Genomic DNA, 14,942 nt, shown 5'->3' on the forward strand with positions numbered 1-14,942 from the left:
TGAGATGTTTCTTGTTTCTTGAGGTAGGATTGTATTGCTATAAACTTCCCTCTTAGAACTGAGAAAAACAAATACTGTATGCTAACACATATATATGGAATCTAAAAAAATGGTTCTGAAGAACCTAGGGGCAGGACAGGAATAAAGATGCAGACATAGAGAATGGACATGAGGACATGGGGAGGGGGAATGGTAAGCTGGGACGAAGTGATAGAGTGACATGGACATATATACACTGCCAGAAGTAAAATAGCCAGTGGGAAGCAGGCACATAGCACAGTGAGATCAGCTCGGTGCTTTGTGTCCACCTAGAGGGGTGGGACAGGGAGGGTGGGAGGGAGACGCAAGAGGGAGGGGATATGGGGATGTATGTATGTGTATAGCTGATTCACTTTGTTATACAAAAGAAACTAACACACCATTGTAAAGCAATTATACTCTAATAAAGATGTTTAAAAAAATTAATATATATTAAAAAAACAGGCTAGCCATTGAGACCAAAATACTTGTCCTCAAGTAAGAAAGATTAGATGTCTAGGATACTCACGGGAAAGAAACAAATACTCCTCCAATACCCCACCCCGTTTCTTTGGTCTCCAACCCTAAAGAAAAGACAGACCCTTTCTGTGTTACGTGGCAGAAAGGAATGTGGGCAAATGGCAACTAAGTGATAAAACAAGCTAAAGTATCAATAGTAATGAAACAAGATTTATGAACATACTAAAATAATTCATCTTGGAAAGGGAAAATTGAAGGTCTTGATAAAGAAAACCTATGGTTTAAAGGTTTAAAAGCTATGAGTTCAATCTGAAAAAAATTAAATCTACGGAAGATGCAAACTTACAAACTGGGCTTTTATCTCTAAAAACCATGATACAAACAAGGAGTAACAACTACTATGCCCAGCCTCTGAAGAACTGCACCCTCATAACCATCTCCCCATTTCTTACCCCTCCATTCCCTGTTCTCTGCATAGAGAAATAGGGACTATTGAATATATATCAAAAGTATTATTTATAATGTTTTTTCTTAATCCAAATGAAAAGCTACGTGAGTATTAAGGCACATTTTCCCCCCACTGGTGTAAGTTTAACTCACAAAAATCCAGGGGAATGCACAATAATTTTTGTCATTGATCATGACACCAAGTAGTCTATGAACTGAGAAATTTGGTAGCTATATTCCCTGGAATATGTCCATATTCCTAGAGCTACACTTGTTACATAGAGAGGAGTATCACCCCAGTGATTTGGATTAAGTGTGTGATAGAATTTTGTATTCTGGTGCACAGAACTGAAATATGATCTTCAGTCTCACACAAAGCAACTGCATATGGCAGATTAATGTCAAAGATTCTCTGAACAAGCTAAGTTCATCATCAGAATTTTTCTCCAGGACTGAGTTATGACCTAATATATTTCCCTGTAGTATCCCAAAGAGATGAGAAAAGATGGCTGGAAATATTATATAATGCTCATAGAAGAGGTGTTCTTTCCCATTATTTAGAAAAAAGCAAGGAAAAGATTTGCTAAACCATCATTTCCAGATAGCAGTCTACTGTGTGACCAATGAAACTCACCTAACTTATTTTGAAGTAGACCATACTTTGAATGTCATTTTAACATATTGATATGATCAGATACATACATTACCAAAGCCTTAAACCCCTCACCCACTTTGGATATAGTCATCACACACAGCAACCTAAGAATTTTGTGGGTGAGAACAGAGTATAAATGAGGCCACAGTTACGGTTTTGATTTCTATGTGAACCATCTAACTTGTTTCTGTTATATGACCAAAAACTATATTCCTTATAGTGACAAAGTTCATGCTGTTGGTCTCAAGCTGAACCAGTGTGGGTAGCTCAGTGTAAACTAGATCAGTGGTACCTTCATTTAGCTCTGCCTCAAAATTGTTATCTTTGTTTTTTTTTTTGTTGTTGTTGTTGTTTTGTTTTTTTGCCCCGCCGCTCCACGGCATGCGAGATCCTCCCGGACCGGGGCACGAACCCGTGTCCCCTGCATCGGCAGGCGGACTCTCAACCACTGCACCACCAGGGAAGCCCTGTTTTTTTGTTCTTTAAGTCACCCAATCTTCTGAATCCTAATCTCTGAGATGATTCTAATACAGGCATTCATTAGCACTTAGGAAATATTAGGCTAGACTGATACTCAATTGAGGGGGGCAAAAAGAACCCAAACACCAAAAGGCAGTGGGTCAGTCAAACCATTTTCAGACACCATGTACTACCCCACCAAATAATGATGCTCTCTGTTCCTAGTTTAGTAACATAGACCTTGGAAGAGTTTTCAAGCAAGAAGTAGCTCATTATCTAGAAATCATGAAGTCCCTCCCTAACTAAGCTAAGTGGCCCTCATCTGCACCTTGAGAGCACATCTGTCATTAAAGTTGCTAAAATGTATTTTGATGTTCTATTCACGTTTCTGATTTTTCAATTACCTTATCTTCCAAAGTCCTTGAGAGTAAGGAGAATTTTTAATTCCTCTTGGGGTCTACTATAGAATTTTGCACATGTCCTCAATATATTTTTTTGGTTCTGAAATGAACTAGACTACTGAAAGAAGACTCATGCTCACACACTATCTCTTACATCTCAACGAAGACCTCTTTGGTCTTCAATTTCCTCATGAAGGTGCTATACTAAATGATTTCTCCAGCTTTCATCTCTCAGCTACTATATATTCACATATCATGAATTGAAAAAGGCTAGATGAATAAGACTCCACTCTTAAGAAAAGAAGGATGTCTTCATTTCTTCATAATCAATTTATGTTTGACACAAATCCTGATTATTTAACCCAGCCACAGAACTGAGCAATTTCTGAGGAAACTTGTGTTCTATATGCCAAGAATCAAAAATATTCATGTCAACTTTAGAATCTTGTGGAGACATGAATTATACATATTATCTTTCACTTAATGTTGATCAACCACCCATCTGACTTTTGGGGGTACGTATTACCAGAAACGGTTTGAATGTGCTCCAAAAGAGCTGGAATCTTAATATTGAGGAGAAAAGAGAGTAACTCAAAAACCACTTTGCCAAAAACTTTATGGTTGAAATTATAGCCTAAGGAGATTTTTAAAGACCCCTTCAGTGTCCCTTTCAGGTTTTTAAGCAGATGCATCCTAAAATTACTCAAATATTTACATTTATGTCAATGACTTTAATCCATTTTGTCACTCAATTGTATAAAGCTATCTTCTACAAAATAGTATACTGGTACTTTGAAATAAATTGATTTTTTAAAATGGACATGGATAAAAAAGCTACAGATGGGGTTCTCATATACAGTTGTTTGCTCGGTAGATGGAATATTGAATCCTTCACCCATTAAATGTATCCTCACCACAGATTTGCTGCACCTGCTATTTTACATCTCAGTATATTTCATACTGAATATTTATGGTCCTTTCAAATTAATATGGAGACAGACTAAATGGTCAGAAACGGTCCAATGCTGACATCTACTGGATATACAAATGGATGCATTTGACTGTCAAAAGAATCCACATAGTCTAAAGTGTAAAGTAAAAGTATAAGACACATAAAGCAAAACTTACTTTGCTTTACTTAATAAATATATATGCTGGTTCTCTATAAATCCATGATCATCTCTAAACAAAGAATATCACTATATGTCAAAATGCATAATGTTGGGAGGTTAGACACTATTAGACTCAGAAATCTAAGAGTCAGGAGAAAGAAACTATGATGTTCTCAATGGGGATAAGCTCAGGAATAATGCATTTCAGCCACTGATAATATCCTTCAGCTACTAATCCAACCTCTTTAGTACATGGTGTTTTCCCTGTGTGTAAATAGGAAAGGCAGCTCCAACTCCATTCTCTTTTGGTCTTGGGAAATTATCTGAGTCCCTCTCTAACTGTTCTTTTCCACACCAATGTGGTTTCTTTGGCAGATTTTTGGGGGCTTCTATGAGCCCATTAAGAATTATATCTTTCTTTGGCCAAGCTATATTCAATTGCTAGATAAATTGTTACAATCGAAAGTCAGACAGCCACGGGTTCAATTTCTGGCTCAGCCTCTTATATATGCATCTGAGTGAATTAGGGAAATTTTTAAATTAAAATGCAAATAAATTGAATTTTATTGCACTATTATCAAAAGAATTAATGACAATATATGCAAAACACATACTATTTTCTAAAAAGTACGTGCTAACTAAATAGTGGTTATTGTTATCATTATCATTATCATCACCATCATTATTTTCGACTAACCCTACAGAATACCCAAAAGTCAGATTCCACTACCACATGAAGTCCTAAAGGCAGGGGCCGTGGATTATTTGTGTTTGCATCCATTGCACCTGATATGGTACCAGACACAAATAGGTATTCAATAAATGTCCATCTGAGCTCTATTTCTGCAGTGGGTAGTATCAGGAATTCACCTTGCATTCTATAGAGACTACACAATGATAAAACATACGGCTATATTCTCAGTTAAAAATATCACAAACAGGGTACAGTAATAAAAGGGGTAAGAAGATGACCGGCTTACTACTGCCAATTTTCAGAGCCAATGCCGTGAAAATGCACTATGTTTATCATACCTCAGGAGGGCTTGAACTCATGGTATTCTGAGGTATCATTCACCTGGCCAATTGCATGGCAGAAAAGCTGGTGCAGAGAAAGAAGATTCTACTGTTCTGGAACAGAGAAACTGACCCAGATACAGAACTGCTCCCTAGCTCACATAGCACATTTACGGTTCTATGATCTTTGCCCTGCATGAATTCCTATTCAAGGTCGTTCCTGCCACTAACCACAGACTCCCTCCCATTTCAGCCCTAATAAATGTTCAAGCTGGTAACATTTGTAAACTTAACAACCGACAAAAACTGTAAAACTGAGCTTTACAAATAAAGTTGAGAACCACAGAATCAGGGCTATTTCCCCATATCACATAATCAAAACGCGCATATCAAGACTCAGGGATACACTGTGGAATTCGATGGAGGAGGGATCTTCAAGAAGAGGCATTCTGTTACATGTCATGTATTACATGCTTTCTATTTAACTGCATTGTAGGGGCTAACAATTTAACATATTACAAACTCAGATGCATGAAAAATATTGCCTCTTTATTTTCTATGTCTGACATTATCATGCTCTCAAAGTTCCTATTTTACTGGGCAGTGGAAAATTTAAGCTTAGCAAGTCAAGTAACTCCGTCATGTTTACTTTAAATAATCATATTAACATAATCTCTGGCGGTACTTGCACAGCCTTTCAAGGTTTCTCCCATGTTAGCTTCTCTAAGCCAACATAGCCTCTGGATATAAATATTATCTTAAGTGTGTTAATGGCAGAGGGAAGAAGCATCCCTAAATCAAAGAGTTGTCCCTTGTTCTTTCCTCCAGAATCTTGTTGGCTTCCTTAAAAATGTTCTTTGTCCTTTATGATTATTCACTTCCCTCTGGTATATGCTACTGAAATTCATGGCTGTTGAAACTTGGTTATTTTCTTACCGTGACTGGTAATCTCCATTACCACTCTGATGACTTGGCTCATCCTGGCATCACTCGTACTACAAATTATTTAAAATCTCAGCTACATTCTCCATATGGCCCCTGCCCAAAGCAGGCCTTCTGGCTTTCTACTCTTAGCTATCTGTGCGTCATCTCCTTTAATTATACAAGGACATTCTGCATCCTTTCTATAGTACACCGGAGCCAAAGAAGATGTCTGGTATCCAGACTTCTTTCTACATAAATGTCTCACTCCGTCATTCCCCTCAGCTCAGCACCCCATACACATACCAAAGGTGATGTTGGCAATACTATTAGGTAATATCTTCCCAGAAGCCCAAGGAAAAAATGGGACACAAGTTCTTCTTATTTTAACTTCCACCAAAAATTCTGCATTTTGTGTTTATATATTTTGCTCCCACCTTTCAAGGATGACCCGGGTAGGGTGGGGGGAGGGGGCACATGGATGGAAATGATTAATAACTGATCTATTTCGTCTCATCTTCCATCTACCCCTCTCCTTTCTGAGAACTGAAAGGCCTATCATTTTTTCTTCCCATTACTGTTTGGCAAAGACTTCTTCTATATCATAGTATTCATTTCTACTTTCTTTCCAAAGGGTCATAAACTAAAAGTCTATAGTCAAAGAATCATTGGACTGAGGAGGAAGAATACATAGGGAAGTGTTTTCAAATGATATGCCTATTACCTGAGAAAAACCTTTTCTCTCAGGGGCGATTGAGATGGTTACTTAGATTTTCGCTATTAAATACAACTTCTGTCTATATAGTACTAGAAAGAATGGTGTAATTTAAACTTAAATGGGACATAAGGATTGACTTAATTTCTTGAAAGTCTCACCTAACTTTTACCCCTATTCCAAAAAAAAAAAAAGAGCTAAGGAATGAATCTAGTAATTCTTCAGGAAATAGATCCCTTAAAAAGATTCCTTCTTTGTGGAGAGCTTAAATTGACCACACCCATATTCAGACTTCTCTTTCCCAATACTCTAATTTGAAGTTGCTAGAGGCTCTAGATTTCGAACTCCTATACCTTCTCAAATCAAACCTCCCAGCTTGACTAAGATCATTAATGTTTGTTTTTCTGTTTGTTTGTTTTTGTGTGTTTTTTTGCGGTACGTGGGCCTCTCACTGTTGTGGCCTCTCCCGTTGCGGAGCACAGGCTCCGGACGCGCAGGCTCAGCGGCCATGGCTCACGGGCCCAGCCGCTCCGCGGCATGTGGGATCTTCCCAGACCGGGGCACGAACCCGCGTCCCCTGCATCGGCAGGCGGACTGTCAACCACTGCGCCACAGGGAAGCCCAATCATTAATGTTTGAATCCTCAGTCAGAATTGGATTGAAAATTCAGTAGGGATGATCTAAGAGTGAAGGGCAGACAAGTGAATGACATTAGGTAGGGAAGGGAGGAGCTTACGTTACTGTGAAAACATCTACAGGGATGAGCCAAAGAAGAAAGGACAGACCCCGTTCGTGACTGTCAGCCGTTTCTCATTTGCTCCTCATCCTAATGGCCAGAACATGTCCATCGCTTGGGGGCAACACAGTTAATGCTGAGCCAAGAGAAGAAGGGGGAACTTCCACATGTCACAAAGGATGCGTCAGGTCAGTGTAACATTAACCTGTTATTTAGCAATAGGCACTCTCAGATGCTGAGTATTGTCAAGCCATGAAAGTACTGCCTCGTGTGAATGCACATCATGCACTAAATATTAGCATTCGCTCCAACCCCTTTCAAGAGATCTGAGAAACATTTCAGCCGACAAAGAGGCAATATCTTTACCACACCAGCTTTTAAACAGGCATCTACGGGGCAAGATATAAAATAGCATAAAGCGGAAAAAATTTTCCCAGAATATCATTTATGTCCAACTATTATTCTGCCATTAGATTTTTATTCTTTCAAGACTGAAAAGTTTGTTCAGAAGTTTAAGTGGCGTTGTTAAAAGAGCATGAGGAGAGAGTGCTATCAGCAAGATAGCAGTATGGGAGTTTCCAATGGTCTTTCCCTCAGAGAAATATCAACTTGAACAACTATCTGTGAATGAAAAATACCTTCAAAAGAGCTAAGGATTCCAGGAGAGGGATTACAGCAGCTGGGTGGAACACAGAAATAAGAAAAGGCACACTGAAGAAGGAAGGAAAGACAGCTTTACATTACCTCTGTCACACCTCTCCCAAGCCTGGGCAGCCCAGTGCAGAGAGAGACACCTGTGGAAACTAATAAACTGTTAGAATTAATAAATTCAGCAAAGTTGCAGAATATAAAATCAACATAAAAAATCAGTTGCATTTCTATACATTAACAAAACAATCTTGTGCAAAAAGAACAAAGTTGGAGGCATCACACTATCTGATTTCAAAGTACACTACAAAGCTCTAGTAATTAAAACATGTGGTACTGCCATAAAAACAGACATACAGACCAATGGAACAGAATAGAGTGCCAAGAAATAAATTCATGAATTTATGGTCAACTGATCTTCAACAAAGGTGCCAAGGACACACAATGGGGAAGGACAGTCTTTTCAATAAATGGTGTTAGGAAAACTAGTTTTCCATGTGCAGAAGAATGAAATTGAACCCTTATCTCACTCCATACACAATCATCAACTCAAATGAATTAAAAGCTTACTAGTAAGACCTGAAACAATAAAACTATTAAAATAAAACATAGAAGAAAAGTTCCTTAACATTGGTCTGAGCAATGTGTTTTTTAATATATATAACCCAAAAAGCATGGGCAACAAAAGCAAAAATAGACAAATGGGATTGCGTCAAACTAAAAAACTTCTACACAGCAAAGGAAAGCATCAACAAAATGAAGAGACAGCCTATGGAATGGGAGAAAATATTTGTAAACCATATATCTGATAAGGGGTTAATATCCAAAATATATAAGAAACTCAAACATCTCAATAGCAAGAAAACAAATAAACCAATTTAAAAATTGCAAAAGACTTGAATAGACATTTCTCAAAAGAAGACGTACCAATGGCCAACAAATATATGAAAAGGTGCTCAACATCACTAACCATCAGGGAAATAAAAACCAAAACCACAATGAGATATCAACTCATATCTATTAGAATGGCTTTTATCAAAAAAACAAGAAAGAACAAGTGTTGGTGAGGATGTGGATAAAAGAGAATCCTTGTACAGTGTTGGTGGGAATGTAAATTGGTGCAGCCACACTGAAACACAGTATGGAGGTTTCTCAAAAAACTAAAAACAGACCTACCATAGGACCCAGCAATTCTATTCCTGGGTATATATCTGAAAAAAAACCCTACTAATTCAAAAAGATACATTCACCCCAATGTTCATAGCAGAGTTATTTACAATTGCCAAGATATAGAAGCAACCTAAATGTCCTTCAACAGATGAGTGGATAAAGAAGATGTGATATCTATATATATATATAGATAGATAGATAGATAGATAGATAGATAGATAGATATAGATATAGATATATAGATATGGTGAAATACTACTCAGCCATAAAAAAGAACAAAATTTTGCCATTTGCAGCAACATGGATGGACTTGGAGGGCATTATGCTAAGTGAAACAAGTGAGCAGAGAAAGACAAATACTGCATGCTATCACATATATGTGGAATCTAACAAATACAACAAACTAGTAAATATAACAAAACTGAAGCAGACTCACAGATATAGAGAATAAAATAATGGTTACCAGTGGGGAGAGCGGGGAGGGGCAATGTGAGGGTGAGAAGTGGGAAGTCCAAACTGTTGGGTGTAAGATAGGCTACAACGATGTATTATAGAACATGGGGAATATATCAATATTTTGTAATAACTGTAAATGGAGTGCAACCTTTAAAAACTGTATAAAAGATAAATTTTTTTTAAAAAAAGACAAGAGATAACAAGTGTTGGCGAGAATGTAGTGAAAAGAGAATCCTTGTACACCATGGATGGCAATGCAAATTGGTATGGACATTATGGAAAACAGGAGGGAGGTTCCTCAAAATATTAAAAATAGAGATGATCCAGCAATCTCACTTCTGGATATATGACATGAAATCACCAACTCGAAGAGATATCTGTACTTCTGTGTTCATTGCATTATTCACAACAGACAAAAGATGGGAATAAAGTAAGTGTATGTCATGGTGTAAGTGTATGTCATAAAGTAAGTGTATGTCCATGGTATGTCATGGAATATTACTCAGCCATCAGAAAGAAGGAAATCCTGCCATTTGCAACAACACGGATGCACCTTGAGGACATTATGCTAAGTGAAATAAACCAGAGAGAGAAAAACAAATACTGTGTGATCTCACTTATATGTGGAATCTAAAATAAAGTCAAACTCATAGAAGCAGAGTAGAACAGGTTCCCAGGAGCTGGAGAGGCAGTGGGGGAATACGGAGATGTTGTTCAAAGGGTACAAAGTTGCAGTTGCATAGGATGAATAAAATTAGAGATCTAAGTAACAAACAGGTATGGTGACCGTACTTAATAATACTGTATTAATGCTGGAAATATGCTTAAAAAATAGCTTTCAGAAGCATTCATCACACCAAAAAAAAGTAGCTATGGGAAAGATAAGTTAATTAGCTTGACTATAATCATCATTTTACTATGCATATCAAATCATCACATTGTACACCTTAAATACATTTTTATTAAATTATATAAATTAAAAATATATATATATAAATTTTAAAAATATATTTTTAAAAAGAGCATGAAGTGGAATGGATAAAAGAAGGATGGTATATTCATTCAATGGAACACTATAGAACAATACAAATAACAATTTAAAACCACATGAAATAATATGGAAGAACCTCATAAACAAAATGTTGAAGAAGCTAGACACCACACAGCATATAATCTATGATTCAATTTACAGAACGAAAAAAGGCAGGCAAGGCTTTTGTACTAGAAGTTGGTGTCATCCTTGGTGGAGAGAGGGATAATCAACAGAAAGGAGACAAGGAGGTTTCTGAGGACCGAAAATTCATGTTTTGTGTTTGAGGTGGATCTGATTACACGGTGTATTTAGTTTGTGAAAATTCATCAAGCTGTGTACTTATGATATGTGCACTTTTTTGTATATATTGTATCTCAGTAAAAGTTTATAATAATTCTGCTATTCCTAGAAGGGTGACTTTAAGCAAGCTGCATTCCCTTTTTAAAAAATGTTCTCAATGCAAAAATAGGTATATTACTGTCTATACTCAAAATTTCTTGTGAGGATAAAATGAAATTAAATTACACAAATTGCCAAAGACCTAGAAAGTGTACCACAGAACCCTCCCACTACTTTTAAAAGGTAAATATCCCTAGGAATGGTAATTCTTAAAACTATTATCAGTAACCTGGGACATTAATTAACATCTTAATCCAAATAAATTGACAGTCATTCATTCAACACAGTGAGCACTGGTAAAAACTGAAAGCTATGAACAGATATGACTAAAATACAGTTCCTACATTCAAGAAACTTTCAGCATACTTGTCACCTTAAATCTACTACATGGGAGAGGGATGTGAGTAAGAAAACAGGGTAGTAGAAAAGAAGAAAGTGTCATTTGGAAAGCTTTCAATCACAGATAGATTAAAACAACTCAAAATAATACTGTTATGTAATAAATCCCAGAGTGCTCATGTGTTAATTCAGCAGCTTAATGACTTCTTTGAGGACCCACCAAAGTCCTTTATAACTTTTAGTGTATAATTCTCAATGTGTCTGCTTTGTCTTCAAGCCAGTTCTTTTCATGGTTATAAGAAAGCTGACATGGTTCCAGGCACTGCATGCAGGCATGGTGAAGTCCAAGATATCTTCCAACAAGGAATAAGAAGGAAATATGACTACTGGGTAGCAACCAATAGTCTTAGCTACAGGGTTCTATAATGCTGAGGGCAAGGAGGAAAGCCACAGTTCAAATTTAGCCCTTTGGATCATTGGAATTATTAGTAATGTTGTTCTTGTGAGGTACTTCTAGCTGTAGGCCATAGCGATAGGGTATAAATTATCCTGAAAAAATTCTTCTTAATGTTAGCCTGTTACTGCCATCATTACCTATTGCTTAGAAAAGGTTGGAGGAGGCCTAACTCAAGTTACCTACTGGTCAGTTTTGTCTTTATAGCCCTGGTCTATGAAGGTAGATATGATGGAGATGGTTGGTCACTTCTCTCAACCTGAGTCCATACACACAGTAATAAATAGCAAGAAACCATCTTTGCAATATAGTCAAACAGAGTGATGAAATTCCAGCCAAATACAACACTGCCAAATGTGTCTGTGCTGCCTCAAGGCAAAGTTAAGGCAATGGGATTTCCTTATTGACATTAGGCCTACAAAGTGATTTATAAAAATCACTGAATCAGGTTAAGAACTAGGAGGCAGAAACAACATAGTTAAGTGGATGCCAAGTACACCTGAAATACTCATGCCAGTCAGTAATTCCAACTTCCTGCCTCCTTCCTCTCATCTTAGCTGCTGACATCTCCAACAGCCATATGATATACACCCAGTCAAACTGGATAACATGAAAGGATTCCTTTTTGTTAGTAGTTTTTGTTGTGTTCCCTGCCTCTCTCACTTAAACTTAGGGAGAAAAATCTAGAATCACCTGGTCTGAATTTCTTCACCTCCACAATTGCATTAACCATGTGGATGTGAATTTCATTTACTTCCTTTTACCCAATCCACCTTCAGAGGAAGAAGAGAATGGGTGAGAAGCCACAACTCAGTTAGGAAAAGAAAACATAAATGTATAATAATGTATAAATTCTACACTTAGTTGAAAATCTTATTCAAAATCAAGATAATGCCTTGAGTGAATAATAAAGGCAAATCCTGTAGGTTTCTTTCCCTCTTTCTGGAAAGAGTTAGAAAGGGGCAGAGAAAATAGAGGATGGGGAAAAGAAGAAGCTATATCCTATATGTATGAAAACTGGAAGACCTGGATCTAAAGCCATATTTCTATATTGGTCACAATGGCCTTCGAATCAGTGTTTCCATCTATTCTAACCAGCTCATCTGCTAACCTATTTAATATTCTCTACCAAGCTCTAATATGGCTGTGATAAATGTGGGGAGGACAATTTTTTCACTGTAAATATTAGGTTGTTGTAGAGGAGGAATATTCTTGATAGATCAGTCATTGCCTGCCAAATCCAAACCTCCCTCTAAGTAAAACTATTCCACAACTAGATCATACTGCTTAGACACTCATGTTTTGAACTACAGAACCTCCTTCCAGCTATGGATGACTGACTTATTGGTAGAAAAAATGACCCAAGGGTAGCCAGTATACAACTGGCCAGTGACATTTATGGCCTAACTGGAAAAGATGGACAAATCAGGCAAATTCTTTTTTCAGTAACCCGAACAGAGCAATAGAATTTGCTAGTTGAAACAAAGGAAAAAACATATAAGGTGTAACATTAATGTAAAAACACTAGAGTAAAACTACATGAGCTGTTCCTATTGAGGTCCTTAAAACCACTCAAATAGAGAATTCCCTCCTGCTCCATTCTCTATGTGGCATGACCTTAGTACCTAGTTCATTCATTCATGCAAAAAGCATTTTTTTTTTTTTTTGCGGTACGTGGGCCTCTCACTGTTGTGGCCTCTCCCGTTGTGGAGCACAGGCTCCGGACACGCAGGCTCAGCGGCCATGGCTCACGGGCCCAGCCGCTCCGCGGCATGTGGGATCTTCCCAGACCGGGGCACGAACCCATGTCGCATGCATCCGCAGGCGGACTCTCAACCACTGCGCCACCAGGGAAGCCCCAGAAAGCATATTTTGACAACTGCTATGTACTAGGCATAACAGTAAGCTCTGAAGATTTGATACTGACCATGACAAATGCGATCACTGCTCTTACAGAGATTGCAGTGTAGTGGTGAAAACACACACTGAATAGGGAAATGTACAGGAAACTGTAATAGTATTAAACAGGGACATGTAACCCAGTTTTTTTAAAGAGTGGGGGATCATCTACCTCCATGTATCAAAATTATTCTCATCCTTCAAGCCTTCACTGATAACCCCAGCTGGAAATAATCACACTCTCTTCTGAACCCATTGGTTACACTTCTATCATAGCATTTGCTTCATTCCATCCTAGCTTTTAATGTATTGCTTCCAGGTCTCATCCTTTGCTGATCTCTAAGCTCTTTGAGGAAAGTGACAATGTCTCATTCTCTGTATTCCTCCAGCACCCAGAACAGTACTTTACATGCAGCAGGTTCTCAGAAATGGAGTTCAGAAATGCCTCCAACATAATGGTCTCTAAAGAAGTCATGGAACAAGGAAAATTTCTCTAATGATATACTTTTTTTCATTTTTATAGTTTATCTTTCTGTGGGAGTCATTTCCAAATCGTTTCCAAATCCAAAGGCATTCAAGTTAAATACAAATTGTTTGCCTTGAGTCCCAAGAGATAAGCAGTGATGCTTGGTTTAAACTATGGCTAATTGAAACAGTAAGGGAACGGTTATATTTCTAAATATAAAGTCCTGAAGGAAAAGCTGATCCAAAAAAGAAGTCCCTGTGGTGGAGAAATATATTGATTAGGATTATTGTGGTTGCAAGTAACAGAAACCAACTAAAACTGATTTGGAAATTTATTGTAAGCCAACTTGGAAAGTTTGTTGGAGCTCAGTTTGGGCTCAAGGGAAACTGGAACCAGAAACTCAAATGCCATTAGGATTTCCTCTCTGGCTTCTCTCAGCATAACAGTATCATTCTTTCTTGGGTACCTTCCTTTGATCCTCAGACCTCGTCTTAAATTGGTTACATCTGCAAAGACCCTATTTCCAAATAAGGTCACATTCCCAGGGTTATCAGGGGTTAGAAAGGGGTTAGGACTTGAACATATATTTGAGGGGAACACAATTCAACCCACTACATGTACTCATGGAGATATTGGCTTATGTCTCAGTTCCAAGTCCAAATTCTATTGGAAGAAACTCACTGATTATGGTATAGATGCCACAGCTTGCTCAACCACATTTTAGGGGAATATGGCCACACTTTACCAACACAGTAATTCCTACTACATCCTTGTAGACAGTGGTTGCAGAAATCCCTAGAAATGGAAAAACAGGTAGTAAATTCCATAGATATCCACTAGACAGAAGAAAGAAGAATCCAAGTACAAATCTACAAGTTAGGAAGTTTTATGGAAATAGGGACCCAATGTCTCAGCCAAAGAGACTCTCTCAAAATGTTTGCTGGACCAGTATCCTGTTTCTCATGAAAGTCTCACAAAATTAATCAGGTTCCTAACTATTTTTTTTTTTAAATCTCTGGTGTCCTTGGTTAAAAAAAAAAATTAAGTGCTAAATTTCTGCATAAAGTTTTCCTCTAAGTTAAAGGACAGATGGCTCTTTACCCTGATTTGCATGAGTGCT

This window comes from Globicephala melas, chromosome 1, assembly GCF_963455315.2.
Source record: "Globicephala melas chromosome 1, mGloMel1.2, whole genome shotgun sequence".
NCBI classification, from domain to species: Eukaryota; Metazoa; Chordata; class Mammalia; order Artiodactyla; family Delphinidae; genus Globicephala; species Globicephala melas.